The sequence below is a fragment of the Otolemur garnettii genome, unplaced genomic scaffold (genome assembly GCF_000181295.1).
Source record: "Otolemur garnettii isolate 467f Iridium unplaced genomic scaffold, OtoGar3 scaffold00019, whole genome shotgun sequence".
Classification (NCBI taxonomy): domain Eukaryota; kingdom Metazoa; phylum Chordata; class Mammalia; order Primates; family Galagidae; genus Otolemur; species Otolemur garnettii.
This window is the reverse complement of record NW_003852414.1, coordinates 2,268,070-2,286,830: the sequence shown is the minus strand read 5'-3', so window position 1 is coordinate 2,286,830 and position 18,761 is coordinate 2,268,070. Positions and strand designations below refer to the sequence as shown.

Genomic DNA, 18,761 nt, shown 5'->3' with positions numbered 1-18,761 from the left:
GCCATGGAATGAAATGAAACTTATATTTTAAAACCTTACCCCAAATAAGTCACGTAGCTGCTTTAAATGTCACAAGCTAACTTTTCACAGGGAAAATAAAATGCTCTAAAGAGGGGATGTTTCTTGCTGGACGATCTAAAAAAATTTTAAAGGGTCTTTCTTTCTCATCAGTGTTCCCTATTGCCATAAACAAAATGATTGCAGAATGATTCGGGGCACGAGGCCTAGAGACCAAGTCTTCACCTGTCCCACCAGTGTCGCTACGCACTCTCCCAAAGGCCACGTCCCACCTTTAACAAGAAAAAGCAACACCATTTCACCCACCAGCTTGGAACTTGACCTTTAAAGGCGTGCTTACAAGAGCAGAACACCATCACTATTATTAGTGCCACTGGACCTACAAGCAATTAGAAGTGATTGAGGGCAGGAAGGTAGAAATACTCAGCAGAATTTAATTAAACAAACTGGACTTGGCAGCCACCTCCAGGTCAACACCCTACTTCTATAAACAGTGCCACAGAATTTTTAAGGACAATACAAGGCACTCACATTTAAACTTTCAAGTATCAAATAAGAACAGTCAAGGCCACCACCCTCGGGTTCAAGTATAGTTTCAAGCACCCTGCTCCTTCAAAGGTGGAAGGGAGAAGATTTTGCCCACTGAGTCAGCACACACTTTCAAAGCGGTACCTGGATTTCTCATTCATTTTTAGTATTGCCTTCTGCCTATTCTACACAGAAGGGTGAATTTCTTTTCTTTTCTTTTTTTTTTTTTTTTTTTTTTTTTTTGAGACAGAGCCTCAAGCTGTCCCCCTGGGTAGAGTGCCATGGCATCTCGCTCACAGCAATCTCCAACTCCTGGGCTCAAGCAAGTCTCCTGCCTCAGCCTCCCAAGTAGCTGGGACCACAGGCGCCCACCACAACGCCCAGCTATTTTTTGGTTGCAGCCATCGTTGTTGTTCTGCGGGCCCAGGCTGGATTTGAACCCACCACCTTAGGTGTATGTGGCTGGCGCCCTAGCCACTTGAGCCACAGGCGCCGAGCCTCAAGGGTGAATTTCTTAAAAAGCAGATTTTACTCCGTGTCTTTACTCATATTACATTGATCCAAATATTATCACACTAAAACAATTCAGGATTGCTGAAAATTCTTTACCAGCAAACATCTATAACGGCAGTAATTTGGGGGGGAGGAGACATATCATTTATGAAATAATTAGAGATTTAGAATGTCTCAAATTGGATTTGTTTCCAATATGTCAATGCTCCCCACGATAAGGAGGAAAATAAAGGAAAGATGAAACTAAAAGTAATCAAGATTTAGCAAACATGTGAGGGTCAAAATAAGCGTAGAATTGAGGATACATGTTAATAACCCTTTAAGAGCTATTCCCAAAACACGTAACATTCAAAAACTGGCCAGAATCAATACAATTTGTCTGAGCCGAATTTGAACAATAAAAAACACAGAAGCGTGAAACACCTCTCACAAATTTATGTGAAAGCACCATTTTTCCCCTACCAGGGACATGAATATCGCGACTAATTCTCAATGGTTTCGCAATAATTCTAACAAAAGACCACTAGAGGGCGCACAGAACCAATGGCACTTATCCAAAAATGAATTCTAAAGAAAAAAAATTACATTTTATATATGGGGCTGCATTTATCTCTTGTCTATTATTATTGTTTGGTATTTATGAACTAGCTCAAAAAGATTAAAAAATGAGATTCATTTAATGATATTAAAGATTAACATTAATAAAAAGAATATTATTTGTAACAGATAATGTAACACTATCCAAGACAAGCTAGGCATTGTTGGAACGGCCTAAAGCACATGGTGAGAATCAATTCCTATCATTTATATTCCCAATCAGTAGCTTCAAAGTATTCTGTAGAAAAAATAAATTTAATTCCAAAGAATCATATGGAGCACTATTCCTATGAAATTCTATAAGTACTAATCTGTTTTTATTCTAATATTTTGTTTATGCACAGAAGTCAACCTACTCTTTTAGTGAGATGTCAGGGCAGCATGAGGGTGTTCACTGAAACTGTGTTTTAATAGAAGATTCCATGTTAGTAATCAGAATCTATTGCTAACATTGCAACTGTCGGCCTCGTAATAAATGAATAAACATACACGCTTATAATTAATCACCCACCATGAATGGAGTGATGGAACAGAAAGTATCATAATTTTGAAGCCATAGGAAAATGTTCAAACATTAAGAAACGTTTCAAACGAGTATTAAGGAATAAACACAAAGAATGTTACTATCAACTCCAGAAAACATTTTAAAGGAGTCAAATTTGTATACCAACCTGCCTTCTCCTCATTTCTGAAGTGGCTCTTTTGAGGTTCCATGACCTTGAAAACCTCAGCGCCTTCACTGAGTCCTTCCGCGAGACCCCAGAAAAAGTATAATACATCTTTGCAGGATTCTTCCTCCCTCTGTCTGCCATCTCAATCCTCAGAAAGGCGAAATCCACAATGACCTGGATTTCAAAACTATCTATAGAAGAAAATGATCCCCAAATAAACAGTCTGTCCAAAACCCAATGTTTTGCTCAGTCTTCAGGAAAGGGTAAGAAATTGAAAACAGCTGGCAAACAGAACAGACCCCATTCCACTTCAGTCACCGCCACAGACTGTGTGGACTTTGCATATGGCAGCTGAGGACACCAGCCAGCTAAAGGCTCCACGGAACCAAATTAAAACAACCTTCACCAGTCAAACAGGACAGGAGTAGTTTGTCAAGAGTAAAACAGGGTGACAGGGTGTAGCAACACACCTCGGAGTCAGCAGGGTGTGAGTATATACATCAGGTTCAAAGAAGTCTCTGTAACTCATTCCTTGCCAAAACAGAGACCAACCTACAGGTTCGGATCAAATCACAACTCCCGCCTCAAAAAACAGGAGCCCGGGTAGCACGCCAATTTTGGTAGGCTCTTTGAACATTCTCTTCTTCCAATAAATGAGAAATAGAGTGATCAAATGCTCAAATACACACATTTTACTATGAAAAACAGAGAATGAAATTGGCACAAGCATTAGGAATTAGGAGTCGAAAACATCCCTCCTCTGTCCTAAAAAGGAAAAGAAAGGTATTTTTATAAAAACCTTTCAAAAGGAAACAAGAACATCTTTTTTTTTTTTTTTTTTTTGAGACAGGAGCCTCAAGCTGTCCCCCTGGGTAGAGTGCTGTGGCATCACAGCTCACAGCAACCTCCAACTCCTGGGCTCAAGCGAGTCTCCTGCCTCCGCCTCCCAAGCAGCTGGGACCAAAGGCGCCCGCCACAACGCCCGGCTATTTTTTGGTTGCAGCTGTCATTGTTGTTTGACGGGTCTGGGCTGGATTCGAACCCACTACCTTAGGTGTACGTGGCTGGCGCCTTAGCCGGTTGAGCCACAGGCGCTGAGCCAGAACATCTTCCCTTAATTTTTACCTTAGGTCTCACTGAACCAAGGTTGAGATCATGAAAGCAACACATGAGAAAAAGGAGAAATAATAGGTCCCCAGTGACCACTGGATACTGTAAATACTTATAGTATAATTAATACTCGTAATATGATAAACCCTGGGGCCTCACAAAACTCAGTGCTTTAGGATACACAAACCTAATGTGCATTCAAGGTGATATTTCTTTTAATTTAGCAAGGAAGCATAAGATTTTTAACAAGAGGTATACGATCCTTTTTTTTTTTTTTTTTTTTTGAGATAGAGTCTCACTTTGTCCCCTCAGTAGAGTGCCATGGCATAGCTGGGACTACAGGTGCCCACCACAATGCCTGGCTACTTTTTGGTAGTAGTTGTTGTTTGGCAGGCTCAGGCTGGATTCGAACCCATCAGCTCCGGTGTATGTGGCTGGGACCCAAGTTGCTAAGCTGCAGGCGCCCAGCCTATAGAATCATTTTTTAAAACACACCCCCACCCCCAAGCATTAAAGAAACTATGTAACTGGAGAAACAACATAAACAAACATTAGCCAGTGCGAGAAACAGAAGATGACTTATGAACAATAAAAATACAGGACATTTAAAAGCAACAGTATCTAACAAATTGTCATGTACTGCAGCGCTGCTCACAGTGTGGCCCCAGTCTGCAGGAAGTACAAAAATAGATGAAGTTCTATAAACACTGCAACTTGACCAAGTAATTTTACGTTTGTTAATTCTAATAATAAATAGATGGGACAAACACAGCGAAGACGCAAGCCATTTTTTCCCCTAATAATTCCTTTGCATTGCATTTTACAAAAATACTGTCCAAAAATACTGGCTCACGCCTGTAATCCCAGCATTTGGGGAGGCTGAAGTGGGAGGACTGCTTGAGGCCAGGAGTTCACACTTACCCCAGACAACACATCAAGAGCCCATCTCTTCAAAAACTAAAAACAGTAGCCAGGCATGGTGCACAGCTACAGACCCAGCTACTGGGAAGACTGAAGAGGCAGGAAGATTGCTGGAGACCTGACGTTTGGCGGGTGCAGTGAGCTATACACGGGCCACTGCACCCTAGCCTGGATGACAGAGCAAGATCCTGTCTCCTTACAGGAAAAATAACAACAACAACAATAAACAAATAAATATATACACACATATATTTCATTTTCTTGCAAAAACAAGTCTAGTTCTTCACAAAGCCAGTTTGAGAAACAGGCAGGCAGAATACTCCTTCATTTGGGGGAGGCGGGGGGGCTGAGATCTGGCCCTGATGAGGGAGCATTCACCCTGCAGACGCTGACCTGAACATACGCTCTAACTTAGCTAGCCTGAATATTTCTGCCCACATATGGAACATGTCTTGCTTCCAAAGTAATTGGGATGTAGTTATACTAAGGAAGAAAAAAGATACAAGACATGGCCAATTTACAGAGCACTGAGCAAAACTGTCAGAGCTGGAAATATTTTGTTAGCGTTTTCACCCTCCTACCCATCTACGACGGCTTCCTGACGGTGGGCGTCTGCTATCTGCTACAGTATCTCAAACCCTGCCTGGGTAGTCCATAAACCTGGGGGAGCTAAATTAAAGGAAATGATGAAATGACGCTGTCACAGCAACGCGACCGCAGCTCCACTTGAGCCCGGAGCTCCAGGCAGCTGAAAGATCCCTGCGCACCCTGCCCATTAGAGCCCACACCAGCGTGCCTGAGAACAGAAGGTCAGCGTTCAACTGCGTCCTCAGAAATCCCTCTTGCCCATCTTTTGTAAGGAAGTCACTCAAGCAATTTACCAAACATTCAGATGCAAAGAAATTCAGAATTCAAAAAAACACATTCTCCAATTCTCATTCCAGGAGAACTTCCAATTTTCAACTATGTGCCTTTATTGTATCAAATAAGCTCTTTCTTGAGCGGCACTCAGGGGCATCAAACAGCTGAAGACTCTGACAGCCATAAATCTGTAGCCACTTTCTGAATTAGATTTTGTTTTTTTTTTTTGAGACAAAGTCTATGTCGCCCTGGGTAGAGTGCCGTACTGTCACAGCTCACAGCAATCTCCAAACTCTTGGGCTTAAGCGATTCTCTTGCCTCAGCCTTCCGAGTAGCTGGGACTACAGGTGCCTGCCACAAAGTCCGGCTATTTTTTTTAGTTGCAGTTGTCACTGTTGTTGGGCAGGCCCCGGCTGGGCTCAAACCCACCAGCCTCCGTGTGTGTGGCTGGCGCCCTGCTCACTGAGCTAGGGCACTGAGCCTGAACCAGATTTTCAAAACCTATTTTAGAAATAATACTACCATTGTCTCACCACTCGTTAATGTATTTCAAATTCCCAATTCTAAGTTTTATTTCACTCTCATCCAAATGCTTGGATGCAGAAAAATATAAGCCAGGTGTCCTCAAACTGCGGCCCACCTAGGACATTTATCTGGCCCACCGCTGCCTGTCCTGCTTAGTAGCTGACTCGTCCCGGGGCCTGCAGTCTGGCCCTCCAACGGTCTGAGGGACAGTGAACTGGCCCCCTGTTTAAAAAGTCTGAGGACCCCTGAAAGCAGTTCCAGTCCCACATTTTATACTGTATCTCTTCATTAAAATTTCCAGTTTTCCAGCAGAGTCAAAGGGCTAGTAATAAGTCCAGAGCGTGACCTCCGAGGAACCCAATTAAGATTACCCAGATGGAGTGAGTGCAAACCCTTGCCACGTGCCTTTAAACGCCATCTGTTGTTCCATAGGGTTGTGACTCCCTACTGCCTATCTCCAACTTGAATCTCTCCCCATGGGCTTGGATACCCCATGACCTACTTGACACCTCTGTTAAATGTCTGGTAGGCAATTCAAGTCCAAAAACATCCCAACATGGTTAGGCACCTATAGCACAGTGGTTATGGTGCCAGCCACATGCACCAAGGTTGGCAGGTTCAAACCCAGCCCAGGCCAGCTAAACAACAATGACAACTGCAACAAGAAAACAGCCAGGTATTGTGGCGGGTGCCTATAATCCCAGCTACCAGGGAGGCTGAGGCAAGAGAATCGCTTAAGCCCAAGAGTTTGAGGTTGCTGTGAGCTGTGATGCCACAGAGCTCTACTGAGGGCGACATAGTGAGACTCTGTCTCAAAACAAAACAAAACAAAACAAAGAGTCCCAACAGGAGACCTCGCCTGTGCCCGATTCTCCTCCTCGGTGGTCCACGTTCCAGCAAATGAAGTCTCTATACTCTTCCCATTTGCTCCAATCACAACTGGAAGAATCATCCTTAATTCTTTGTTTACACTCATTCCTAACAGCCAAAAATGATGGAAAAATCTACTTCCAAAAATTATATCCCAATTCCATTCATGTTTTTACCCTGTTTTCACTATAGTCTTAGCCACATCATCTCTTTCTGGAATGGACAGCGACTTCTCCCAGGGCATATTTTCTCCCTCTCTCCCTCCCTCTCTCCCTCTCCCTCTCTCCCTCCCTCTCTCTCTCTCTCAACCACAACACACTCTTCCTGCAGCAATCTTCTAAAAACGTACACCTCATTACATCACTCCACAGCTCAATGGTTCTGTGCCTTTCTAGTGCATTAGTAGCAAATCTCAAAACCCTTTCATCTGGAATTGAATGCTGCTCCTGATCTAGGCCCTGCCGTCCTGTTTTCCTCCTGGTTGCTGGTAGCATCCCTGCCTCCTTAACTCCCTTTGATCCCAAAACACCTTGGACCTTTTATCTACAGGAGGTTTTGTCTGTGCTGCTCTCTGTGCCCGACGCACCCTGCCCCCAGCAGGACCCAGGTCTGCCGCCTTCTCATCCAAGGCCCGGCCCACCTGTCTCCTCCTGAGAGATGCCCTTTCGCGGCACCTGATACAGCTACCCAGTCCCCTGGTCTAGCACATGGCACACTCACCTGCACGGTCCTCATTCCTCACTAGGACAAATTTTGTGAATCAGCAATTCCCCCTTCCTGCCTGCTCACAGATCCTCAAATACACACATTAGGGACTAAAGGAGCATTTCTTGAACGAATGTCGGAAAGATGCAATCAATCAAGATGTGCCTCACCTTTGTTCACACAGATCCTATAATTTTAGTTTGAAATATGAGCGGGGGTCAATGTTAATAAACAGGAACTGTAGGACAATTGTGCATGACTCTTCAACAAAGTCATATAAGACGACAACAGAGAAATCTGACAAAGTGAAATAAATTTTAAAAATCCAAATCTGTGGTAACTAAACTAGCTTCTTTCTCCAACCCCCAAACAATAACTAAAATATTATCTGGGGTCAAAGAGAATTAGAAAAAGATAGGTGAGTATGAGAAAAATACATGGTTTCTCTTTTTTTTTTATTTTTGAGACAGAGTCTCACTATGTCGCCCTTGGTAGAGTGCTGTGACATCACAGCTCACAGCAACCTCAAACTCTTGGGCTTAAGCGATTCTCTTGCCTCAGCCTCCCAGGTAGCTGGGACTATGGACACCTGCCACAATGCCCGGCTATTGTTTGGTTGTAGTTGTCACTGCTGTTTGGCAGGCCCGGGCCAGGTTCAAACCTACCAGCTCCAGTGTATGTGCTGGCTCCATGACCACTGTGCCTGGTTTCTCCCTTTTGAATTGGGGATGTCACCATCTACCCTGCAGGGCTGACAGAGGGTGAGGCCAGACCCTGCTTACTACGGGGTGTAGTGCGCAAGGTCAAAACCAATTTGTCCTGTGTTAGTGGACTTATTCTGTAGCTATGGGCAAAGGGGACAGGCTCTGCCTGGTGTCCTCTTCCTTTCCTGTAAAAATCTAGGAGAAAAAAATTTGCCATCTTGTCTTTGATGTCTATACATTTAAAAAGGAACGGCAGGATCATTTTTAGCACTTAAATTGCTTCTCCAAAATTATCCAGAAAATATTAATGAAGACAAAGAAAGAAACCAACTTTCATCTACCCTCTTCCTCCTTTTTGGCTTATTTGGGTTTTTATCTCGGGGGCGGGGGGATGATACAGTCTGCGTTTGTGTCCACAAATACTAAAAATATAAAACTGGGATCTTTGCTACTCTCTGTATCAGAAGAGTACACATATTGATAGCACACTGAGAATCATCAAATTCTAAGGGTGCAGGAAACAAAAGGTGTTTCTTCTGATGACTTTTACTAAGCACCAATCGTGTACCAGGCTCTCTTCAAGTTCAAAAGAAATATAAAACAAACGAAAATCATCTCCAAAAACCATTTCATAAAACAAATGCCTAAGACAGACAGGTTTATTACTCTGCTTGGTCATTTGTTTTTTAGGGACAGGGCCTTGCCCTGTCACTGAGGCTGGAGTGTGCTGACACCATAATAGCTCAAAGCAACCTTGAACGCCTGAGCTCAAGTGATCCACCTGCCTCAGTCTCCTGATAGCTGAAATTAGAGACGCGTGCCTCCACACCTACCTGCCTACCTAATTTGGTTTCTTTTTTGTGGAGAGGGGGTCTTGTTATGTTACCCAGGCTGGTCTCCAACTCCTGGTGTCAATCAATCATCCTCGATCCCAAAATGCTGGGATTACAGGCACGAGCCACTGTACCCAGGCTTGTCTGCCTGTGTTTAGATCCTTAGGAACCGGTATTAAAAGAGCAAATAGCCAAATATAGTGATGGTGGTAGTCATGGCGACCAACAATGATGACAGCAAATAACATTTATTGGGATCCAATTTTTGTAAAGTGCAATGCACGAATTCCAAAGCTTAATCTTAAATTTAAAACACCTTCATAAAGTAGGTGGTTAAAGTAAAATCATTTTACCCCATTTAGAGACGTGAAAACTAAGGTTAGAGAGGTTAAGAACGTGGCCAGGCTCGTGAAGCCAAGAAGTCGTGGAGCCAGGATTCAAACGCAGGCAGCATGGCCCCAGATCCCACCATACAAGATGCCCATCGCTTATGAGGCAAGATGCGGCAAACCAAGTTTCCAAGCCACTGCCTACAATCCGGCCCTAGGTATGCAAAGTCTTGACGGCTTTCCCAGTCCCAGGCTGAGGACCAGCAGATGCCGGGGCCAGGTGTCCCTAATGCAGTTCCTATGTCTACAGGGACCTTCCACACTCACTATTCATGCAGAAGATCCAGCCCCCTTCCCAATTCCCTTCCACTAACACCCCAAACTGCCACCACCTCCGCCACGTCTGGCCCTGTACACCCACAGATGGATGGATTGTGGGCAAATCAGTAACCATAAAACATACTCAAATGTTGGGAAGTAAGCCCTTTGGATAAATTGATTAGCCACTTAGTGCTCTACTTGGCAGTTAACTTAAATGTTTTCTTCTTTAGAGTCTAAAGTAAGTCCATTTAGGACATTAATAAAGTCATCTTGTTAATGAAGTCTATTTATACAAAGTATTTCAATTCCAGGTTATTAGAACTCTTTAAATTGTTCCTTCCCTAAGCCAATTCTTACCAAAGCTTTTTTTTTTTTGAAAAAAAAAAAAGTGTGTCTATTCTAAGGTATATTTAGGACTGTCCAACGCTTCCTTTACATTACAATTAGGCAATAAAGTAAAATATGAAGAAAAACGAGTAAAAAGCCAGTTAATCACACACCCCACCCTCAGAAATAACCACTATGGACACTTTCTGGTCTATTCCTTCAATCTTTTTCCACCATATGTAAGTATTTCCACTAAAAGTAGATCATACTTCATATGTTGCTTTAATCTGATTTTTAGCAAATTTATATCTGATTCACAGTTTATCTATGCTTCAGTCCCAAACACCCGACTGCCTGACACTGTTCAAGCACCCAAAAGTGCTCAAGTCAATACTGAACTCCAGATCTCCTAACCAAATCTGGTCACCTCAGAGCCCGTTCCCTGCCCTGGTGAATGTCCCCACCAGCTCTGCCTGGTCCAACCTCCCATCGATTTCAAACCTCCTTCTCCAAAACCTGCTGGCTGGCTCCTCACACCAGCTCCGTCCCCACACCCATTCCTTAGGGACAGAAAGATGCTTCCCAAATGTAAATCTGATCACCTAATACACACACACACACACACACACACGATTTTCATTTATCCGTCCTTGTCCTTAAAATTTCACCTAGATCTTTCTAAAAGCAGAGTATGAATGTCTTAACTTAATGACTAAGAGAATGACATGAAGGTTATGTTAACCCGTTTGATGAGAGTATTTCAAAATATATATGAAAACAGCACGCTGTACCCCATGATTACATTAATGTACATGTTATACTATAAGAAATTTAAAAAAAAAGAAGAAGAAAAAGTAGCAAATAACACATAAAGGAAAAAAAAAATTTCACCCAGATCATACTTTGATTTCCCAGCAAGTCTTGTCCCACATTAAGCTTGGTTACAGTGCCTTTCTCACAGAACCATTCCTTGTCTTCAGAACCCTTTTCTCTTAGTAATTACCGTCAATTTCTGTGACTGTTTAATCCTTATTCTCATAAGAAAGCAGAGACCATGTCTCCTCCGCCCGCCTTCGTGTAGCTGCACTAAGTACAATGCCTGGCACGGGACAGGTGCACAGCTACTGGCTGAAGTTACTTCAGAACACTAGTCTGGTGATCTTTCCAAGGAAGTCATTCCATACGCTGTCTTTTCAGTTATTACGACTTAAGCACCCTAGTATGAAAAATTTTTTCTTAAACTTTATTTAAAAAGAGGCAGGTGGCATTTAGCTTTGGTTCAACATCGAGAAGCAGTTTTAATGAATCTATTCCATTTAATCTCAATCTCAAATATTCAACAAAAGACAGCAGGGTAGGGCGGCACCTGTGGCTCAGGGAGTAGGGGGCCAGCCCCATATACCAGAGGTGGCGGGTTCAAACGCAGCCCCAGCCAAAAACTGCAAAAGAAAAGACAGCAATTTGTGTATTTATGCATAAATAAATTATTCCTTTTGATTAAAACATAAAACAAATTTCATAAGTTATTTTATTATCATGTTTTCTATAAATAGAGAGGTATACCTTATAAAAAATGTTTTCCAAGACCTAACAATTAAGGTGTCTGCATTAAAACTAGGTCCCCAGCCTACAGGGGAAGGCAAGGAATAGCGATTCTATGACTAGCCCACCACATCAGCAAAAAACAACATATAGGTCACCACATAACACTCTGTAGAGACATCCTAATTCACTGTCACTTATGGAAATTAAGCCAAAATTTACACACAGAAAAAAAAAAATTTGTTTTTTGAGACAGCGCCTCAAGCTGTCCCCCTGGGTAGAGTGCTGTGGCATCACAGCTCACAGCAACCTCCAACTCCTGGGCTCAAGCGAGTCTCTGCCTCAGCCTCCCAAGTAGCTGGGACCACAGGTGCCTACCACAATGCCCAGCTATTTTTCGGTTGCAGCCATCATTGTTGTTTTTCACAGACCCGGGCTAGATTTGAACCTGCCACGTTAGGTATATGTGGCTGGCGCCTTAGCCACCTGAGCCACAGGAGCTGAGCCTACACACAGGAAAAAATTCAGTATGAACAGTTTGAACTAAAACTGTTCTACACTAAGGGATTTTACACCTAATGCACATGATTTCCACAATTATTTTAAATTTGAAAAGCATCTGACATGACATTCTAATAGATATGAAAGACTGGGAGGGGCCATGCTGCAACCTACTTCATTTTTGTATGTGAAACATCAAATTCAAACTAACTTCACATTGTAGTAATAACTAGAATACTATTTACTTAACACGAGAACACCCTGGTTATTTCGGTTATCGCCACGTTTCACCAACACACATTTCACTTGGATTCCTCGCGTGTGAACCACCATTGTTACCCAGTGAGTAGCGGAGGTCCTCTCTTGCTGTTACGCTTGTCTTTATAGCTTGGCATTCTCAGGAGACGCAGCACGTGAGGTTAACAAGGGCACATCCCTGACAGTAACACAAAACGGGCGCTTATCACTGAATTCCCTACAGCTCTTTTCTGGTTTTTCACAATATACTCAAGTTGGTTTTAAGATATTGTATATTTCAGTGTTTAAGGAAATAGGGTATCGTTGGAAATTCAATCTACCAAAGGTACTTCTTTAGGAAACTTTAGTCCGTATTAGTTACGCCTTCTAAACAAATGAAATAGCTTCCTATTTAGTACATGGACCAAGTCCTCAGGAAGAAATCAGCTCACGTGTGCACACACACACACACACAAACCCCAAAAAAGGAGATGGAACGGAAACCAGCCCACAGACTCCCTCAACTATCTTTGGGCATCTGAAAATAACTGACACACACACACCCCATAATGTAGTTTAATGGGTATGGGCTTTTTTTCCCTGCAGAATACAAGAATTCAGCACTTTTGTCTTGACAGCAAAGGAACTTAAGTCTCAAAATTCTCTTCTAGCAATCTACCTACTCACATGGTCATGCATTCAATGAAGAGAAAAGAAGGGTTTAAAGAAATTAAAATTAGTGTCCATTATAAACTGTTAGGTCTTCCTGTAATTTAAGTGGCAATCCATTCCTTAACAGTTTATTTTACTCTTCTTTTGTTTTGAGACAGAGACTCACTTTGCCATCCTCAGTAGAGTGCTGTGATGTCACAGCTCACAGCAACTTCCAACTCTTGGGCTCAAGCAATTGTCTTGCCTCAGCCTCCCAAGTAGCTGGGACTACAGGCACCCACCACAATGCCCAGATATTTTTAGAGACAAGATCTTGCTCTTGCTCAGGCTGATCTCAAACCTCTGAGCTCAGGCAATCCACCTGCCTCAGCCTCCCAGAGTGCTGAGATTACAGGCATGAGCACCTGGCCTTTTAAAAATATATAGAATGCTTTGTGAATTGGCGTGTCATCCTTGCACAGAAGCCATGCTAATCTTCTCTGCGTCGCTCCAATTTTAGTATATGTGCTGCTGAAGCAAGCACCTTAAGAGAGTTTACTGATGTTTTAAGAACTCATTTCACTATTCAAGGTAAATTCATTCTAGTGATTCTTACTCCAGGCACAAATATACGTGTGGTGGCGTGTATGTGTGTGTTAGGCAATCTCCTCTACAAACTGCAGAGACTGGGACTGTCCTTAGCGTAAAAACAACAGAGTGGTCCTCTCCACAGTATTAATAACTCAGGCACAGATTCTATAATAGAGTATACACAGACAGGTGTGTCCCCACAATAAGCAGGAAACGCTCCCACCGTCACCCAGCTGGCTGTTGATTACTGTTTTTATGACTTAAGGCCAAGACAAGTAAAATAATGACACAGACACAGTAAGAAAATAACGTTCAGAAAAGTTAAAATAATGAACTTTTAAAATTAATGCATGTCCCCTAGCTGATAGTTCTGCCAGCCTTGTATTTGAAAAACAAAATTATTACAACACATTTCAGAAACACCGATCTCAGGAGGTAGTAATTTTATTAACATAAGAAGCATAAAAACAACATTAGCTTATAAGTTACAAGCTCTCAACTTACAAAAAAGCCCCTATGCTAGCTTTTCCCCAATTTGTGGGATTTCTTGCCTGTAATCACTATACTTTTTTGTAAAGTTTCCTTCCTCCCAACATTCTTCTAACTGAAGACCTAACCAGACAGTCCCCCAGGGAACGTCCCAGCTTCTTTGATAAACATCAATCAAGCAATACCCAAAAATCTCCAGCACAGTCCTTGGGCTTCAGCCCAGGCTCCAGCATGAATGTACCAACTCTTTAAATGGGTTTAAATTGCTACGTCATTCAATCCTTCCTTCACAAAGGGAAAGAAACAGAATGAAAATTATTTCATAAGGTCACCACCAAAGAGAACATACAGGACATCACTCCTGCTCAAAACAAAATCACAGCAAAGCAGGACAAAGGAAGCGGTTGGTAATGCATCTGTAAATCACCTTCAGCCACAAAGAAGTTTAAAAAGATGATGCCAGGCCAGGCGCGGTGATTCACACCTGTAATCCTACCACTCTGGGAGGCCAGGCCAAGGCAGTAGAATACCTGAGCTCACAGGTTAGAGAACAGCCTCGGCCAGAGTGAGACCCTATCTCAAAAATAGCCGGGTGTTATGGCAGGCACGTGTAGTCCTAGCTACTTGGGAGGCTGAGACAAGAGAATTTCTTGAGCCCAAGAGTTTGAGGTTGCTGTGAGCTGTGACACCACAGCACTCTACCCAGGGCGACACAGTGAGACTCTGTCTCAAAAAAAAAAAAAAGATGATGCTGTAAGAGAAGGACTTTCTTCTTCTCTTCTTGCTGATCACCCACACTAAAGCATATCTCACCCTGACTCTCATGAACACGGTTCATTATAAAAGTTTTGACAGATACACAAAGATCAAGAAACATAAAGTCCACACAGTCATAAATGAAGTCCTCCCAGAAACCTCCTTAAGTCCAGCAAGGTGAAACTGGCAGGGATAACTCATGGGACACCTGTCAACTGTGTTTCTCGGAAGTGAAAAAACAGACCGTAACACAGTCTGTCTCAAAACTTTCGTAGTAACCTGGGCACCTGCCAGTTAATGCCTGAAATCTTTGTTTTCTCCCTTTACAATCAGTGTCAGGTGATGACTGCCATGCACAGGGAAATGAATCCCAAATATTTTCATTCTGTCATGAATTTGGAAATTTCTAAATCTGCCATAATGCCCAGAGGGAACAACACGTGTGGCCTTTAACCCGCTGATGAGAACTACGGAAAGCTTCTGAAATAATGAAGAGCAAACCAGAAAGAAATTCAGACGCAATACAGCCCAAAAGGTAGGAAGGCTCCGGAGGCACATTCTTGCCAGCTGCTCTCCATCCTGCTACACAGGACACAGACGCCATCGCGGGGTCTCATCACTCGGCAAATGTCAACTGACACAAACAAGAATGGGATACCGTGAGTCAGCCGGTCACACACCCACCCACATTCTTTTTTTTTTTTTTTTTTTTTTTTTTTTTGAGACAGAGCCTCAAGCTGTCCCCCTGGGCAGAGTGCCGTGGCATTACAGCTCACAGCAACCTCCAACTCCTGGGCTCAAGCGAGTCTCCTGCCTCCGCCTCCCAAGTAGCTGGGACCACAGGCGCCCGCCACAACGCCTGGCCATTTTTTTTTTGGTTGCAGCCGTCATTGTTGTTTGGCGGGTCCGGGCTGGGGATTCGAACCCGCCACCTTAGGTGTACGTGGCTGGCGCCTTAGCCGGTTGAGCTATAGGCGCCGAGCCTCACCCACATTCTCTGCTCTCCTCCTGGAAGGCAGCAATACCAGGCACCTTTTTAGGACCAAAGGAGATCTAGAATGTTCTGTACCTTAGAGGCCAAACCTACCCCAAGAAGCCGAGACAACCAACACCAGAACCCGTTCTGAACAATGTGTGTGAATCCCAGAAACTGGAATAATCAAGGCACTGAAAGGGCACTCCCTTGGTGCCATGCCCGGAGCTCTAGTGATCAAAGCATAAGGAGACCAAGTATGGCTAATTAAGTAACTACTTGACTCCAATTTTCTTTTGCCGCCATTTAAAATATTGCCTCGTATTCCTAATTTCCCTCCATAAAAAAAGTCATAATTTTATGTATGCATAATGACCAGGTCCAAATTCTGAACCTTTGAGAAACTTTTCCCCAGCACAGAGACTGTGGACCACAAAGGCTGTGGTTTCAAAGCTCAGTGAACTTAACTAGCACCGTGTGTCTGTGTGTGTGTGTGTATGTGTGAGAGAGAGAGAGAAATACAGGTGCCCAGTGCCAGATCTCAGAGATCCTACTTCCCTAGGCTGGGTACATGCATTTGAGGCGGGGAGGGAGGGGATGGTTCGCAAATCAGAACCTTTGTAAAGGAATGTAAAGGAATTTTATTATTTAGGAGAGCTGTAATTATTTCAAGCCAAAAACCCAAACAGGTGTCAAGGTCCTTCCTCAGAGTAGCTGCCAAAAATAGTTGACAACCCTCCAGAATGATTAGATCAGAATCAAATTTCAGAGCCATTGGAAAAGAGCCACACAACCAGTAACATTATGCAATTCTGCAATTTGAATAATGCATCCTACAATACCTGTGAGCCTGCCTGAGTCTGGATGATTAACCATATTTTTTTACAGTCATAACTTAAAAATAAATACCCTAGGAAGGGCACTCAGAAATGTTTAACTTATGCACACATGTATTTTCAAAGGATTTCTGGACAATCCAAACACTGGTTTACAAGCTATTTCAGTCTGTGGTGCACTGTACTCTCCAGCACTTTACATTCGGAAATGGATTTCAATCAGCATGACATAAAATCGTATAAAAGTAGATTCCACTTATTCACTCACTTATGTTTAAAACATTTTGCTCCGATTAAAGAAACGTTTAAAATTTGTATGGAAAATGCTAAGGTTCTAGAAAATGTATATTTATCATCAAATTTGCACATGGATACACAATGTAAAATACAGTCTATTAAGAATTCTGTGATCTGGATGTTCAACTATTTCAGATCACAAATAGTCTGCCTTTTCCTTAGCTTTTGTGCTAAAAGAAGATTGCATTTACTTATCAGTTGCTGAATGACAAACCAAAGATCCAAACAACATCAACAACTTTAACCTTGATTTTTTTTTTTAAGAGACAGAATCTCACTGTGTCACCCTTGGTAGAGCTCCGTGGCGTCACAGCTCACAGCAACCTCACTCCTGGGCTTAAGCAGTTCTCTTGCCTCAGCCTCCCAAGTAGCTGGGACTACAGGCTAAGAGTTTTGTTATTTTTACGCCCAGCTACGAGTTGTTATTTTTATAAAGGAAGGGAGGAAGGAAGAAGACCGATACAACCTCAGCGGATCTCCTTCTAATATCATGGCTGGGAAAAGGGACCTGTTTAAACGCTTCGTCCATCCTCGAAGTTAAGCTTCAACTTGGGAGTTGAACCACACAATAAATCAACTCTGATTTAAATCTCTAAATGGTGCTCTGCCCTGCAAGGGGACTGCAGAAAAGGATTTGAGCGTTACTCTCTGCCTCTCTCAGCTCACTTAAAAAGCCCAGAAAGGAGAAATGGCTCTAAAAAAGGGGAGGGGGAAGGGCAGGAAATTATAAATGGACAAAAATGTCCCAAATAGACAGAATATTCGGTACCTGAAATGTTTTGTTTTCCTTGAGACGTCAAGAAAACAGGAGATATTCCCTACCCCTGAGCCAGGCAGATGCCAGTTGTCAGGAACGTAGGTGTGAGCGTGACAGTGACGGCTACAATTACCCGCTGAGTGAAGGGACAGGTGGGAGGGGAGACCCAGAAGAGGGCAGAAGGAGCACCCACAGGATCTGACCGGCTTCCAACCTCATGACGCAACCCAGCTCGCTTCATAACACCCCGTGCTATCACCGGGAAGTTTTAAGGAGTTGCTCTATCAGGCAGTTGCCTCACTGCAGTTGTCACAGTGCAACTGAGCATGTGGCTGTGAGCCCTTCTGCGATTCTTAGGAGACAAACACAAAAGGTGTGGCCACAGGAGCCGGCTCATCATCGCACCAGTCAGTAAACAAGGTGCTGACTCTGTATGCAGAGCCAACCGTCCTGCCAGGCACTCTTAAGATGGTTAGTGCCCCCTCCACCTCCTCCTCCCCTCGATTCCTTCCAAGAGGCACACAAAATAATACTGAGGTGCCGTAGATGGCCATGCTTATGATGCCAAAACCACAGGACACAAAGAGAAAAGGATGGCTTTTTGCAAGCCAGGCACAGCAGCAGGGAGGCCACCTGGGACACACCGGCGCATCTCATAGCAGCGCAGTGCAGCGCTCAAGTCCACTGCCAGGACAGGAGTCCGGGGACCCAAACTCAGCGACTGTGTCTACTGTACATCAGTCATCATACGGATGGGGCGGAGCTGTCAAAAAGAGTATGTTTGGTTAAAATAAGGGAGAAAGGAGGCAAACAAGGCTTTTTGTGAGGTTTCCATTTTAAATGTTTCAATTTTAAAATTCCAAAACTTAGTAATATGTCTCAAGTATCAAGAAAATCATTATACCCTGGCATTCAGGGTAGTGAAGATTTTATGAAACTTATTAAACAAAACACACTGAAAGTGGGTGGGTCAAACGTTCTTTACAGTATGTGTCCAAAGCAGAAAGGAAAGGACTCCTACCTGGAAGGGACACTAAGAAAGGGCCCTTCAAGGGGAGGGGGGGAAGAAAACCTGGCCTGCTGAGCCAGGAAGTCTGAGGGCTCTTAAGATTATGGATATGAAGCAACGTAGGTAACCAATGACCAATAGAAAGAGACCATCAATGACCATAGGGAAGGGCAATACTGCCTGGCAGTGCAGAGGGGCCAATGAAAGACTTGCATCTGGAGGGCCCATAGGAATGTGGGCATAACCTAGGTAACCAATGACCAATAGAAAGAGACTATCAATGACCTAT

At 43.3% G+C, this 18,761-nt stretch overlaps 1 protein-coding gene and 1 non-coding gene across 12 annotated transcripts in view; both read right to left on the bottom strand.

The window, feature by feature from the left end:
• PARD3 (par-3 family cell polarity regulator) overlaps window positions 1–18,761 on the bottom strand; it is a 592,542-nt gene that overhangs the window by 572,576 nt on the left and 1,205 nt on the right. The window lies entirely within an intron of this gene.
• Window positions 13,202–13,308, bottom strand: LOC111724148. Its single transcript, XR_002772492.1, has one exon. It is a non-coding gene; the product is annotated as a U6 spliceosomal RNA (small nuclear RNA).